Here is a 2113-nt window from a genome sequence, read left to right as displayed (position 1 = left end):
CTTTATTTATAATGACTGTTATACTCTCTCTCTTTCCACCACAGTATAAAAAAGCCTAGCACACCTCACGATTTGACTAAGAAATTCCTGTCATTTAGTTGGAAATGATTTTCCCATTATCCCCAAAAACTCCTCACTGTGTCTAAGAACGCTTTTTTTCACAGGACAATACAGATCAGATTGACTTGAAAGGTCCTTTCACGCGACTACAGAATGCCTCTCATTCCACTAAAAGATACGCCAGTGCCTACAATAGCCTAGGACTAGACTATGAGTCCCAATGTAGAAAGACCACAAGTCCACAGATATGCCTGTTTATTTAAACATCTGTATTATCATCAGCATGTGACTGTAAAGGCGGGACCTCGCGCTCTCTGTAACGCTCTCCATTGGCAACATCAGTTAAATGTCGTTGGTTCAATCCCTCGCGGATGTTGTTTTTATTCCCATTTGTAACTGGGAAATACTGTCGCTGCAATACATATGTCTTAATCAAGCTAGTGGTTATTGACGTAAATGGCAGTGTTATAATGTTTCATGTACTGCAAATGTCACCACATAATGCGCTCTTAATTAGATTTGGTTGAAATACATTACAGTCACCCGATGAAAAAGTGTGCAAAGAGCATTAAAGAAACAAAAGGTTCATAACAGTAACAGGACAAATCGAATTGTTTCAGTCCTCCACAGAGATTGCCAATGTATTAATGGAAATTCTAAAATATCTGCCCAACTGCCGTGACATTGCCTCACCGCAATGCCGTGACTCGGATTCGAACCGAGGTTGCTGCGGCCACAACGCAGAGTACTAACCACTATACGATCACGGCGAGCTACTTGGGCTGCTAAATCGCGAAGTTCCACCTCTAACATAAGCTGTACTCCATCTGTGATTTCATGACTCATGTTTAAATTAAAGGTTGGTTGTGATGTTATCCATGAGAATAAGTGGGCACCTGATCCCCAGTCACTTATTTAAGATCTCAATAATCAAGTCAGAATCCAAATGAAAGTCATCAAAGTGGAGCCAATTAGAAATAATATAGTTACACAAACTTGGCAATGGTGCGGCAGCCAGGGCCGATAATGGCCCGCCAGCCTGAGAGCAGGAAAGTGTGAGAGCAGTGATGGTCTTGTGAGAGTTTACAGCTGTTATTGACCCTGTCCCCTTCCATTGCAGAGTTTTCTCCCTATAAGAAGTGCAGAGGCTCCCTCCGGGGTGCTAATAGTAAATTTATTTTTTTGCACAGGAGAAGTGCTCTTCGCCAATTGCACGTGACAAATCACCCGATGGCCACCACCATAAAATTCAGGCATTCATGTTCATGCGTCCTCCATGTTATGTCCTTATAAAGGGATGCATGTTCATGATGACTCCATGTCACACCTGCATACAAGGATGCATGTTCATGCCGCCTCGTTCTCTTGGCTTCATACAGGGATTTTATCTCCTCCCTGTCTCACCCTCATGCAGGGATGCATGACCAATGCTCCTTCCCTTCTCGCCCGCATACATGGATGCACGTTCATGTCTTCTCGTTCTCTCGGCTTCATACGGGGATTTTATCTCCTCCCTGTCTCACCCTCAGGAAGGGATGCATGACCAATGCTCCTTCCCGTCTCGCCCGCATACATGGATGCACGTTCACGCCTCCTCCTTCTCTCGGCTTCATACGGGGATCATATCTCCTCCCTGTCTCACCCTCATGCAGGGATGCATGACCAATGCTCCTTCCTGTCTCGCCCGCATACATGGATGCACGTTCACGCCTCCTCCTTCTCTCGGCTTCATACGGGGATCATATCTCCTCCCTGTCTCACCCTCATGCAGGGATGCATGACCAATGCTCCTTCCCCTCTCGCCTGCATACATGGATGCACGTTCACGCCTCCTCCTTCTCTCGGCTTCATACGGGGATCATATCTCCTCCCTGTCTATCCCTCATGCAAGGATGCATGACCAACGCTCCTTCCTGTCTCGCCCGCATACATGGATGCACGTTCACGCCTCCTCCTTCTCTCGGCTTCATACGGGGATCATATCTCCTCCCTGTCTCACCCTCATGCAGGGATGCATGACCAATGCTCCTTCCCTTCTCGCCTGCATACATGG

The 2113-nt window shown here is 46.6% G+C and overlaps 1 non-coding gene across 1 annotated transcript; it reads right to left on the bottom strand.

The window, feature by feature from the left end:
- Positions 1–758: 758 nt before the first annotated feature.
- On the bottom strand, positions 759–830 carry TRNAH-GUG (transfer RNA histidin (anticodon GUG)). The gene has a single exon. It is a non-coding gene; the product is annotated as a tRNA-His (tRNA).
- Positions 831–2113: the final 1283 nt, after the last annotated feature.

Source organism: Ambystoma mexicanum (assembly GCF_040938575.1).
Source record: "Ambystoma mexicanum isolate Mex_15411 chromosome 12 unlocalized genomic scaffold, UKY_AmexF1_1 Mex_chr12_unloc.1, whole genome shotgun sequence".
NCBI classification, from domain to species: domain Eukaryota; kingdom Metazoa; phylum Chordata; class Amphibia; order Caudata; family Ambystomatidae; genus Ambystoma; species Ambystoma mexicanum.
The sequence above is the reverse complement of the archived record's forward strand: the minus strand, read 5'-3'. Positions and strand labels throughout refer to the sequence as shown.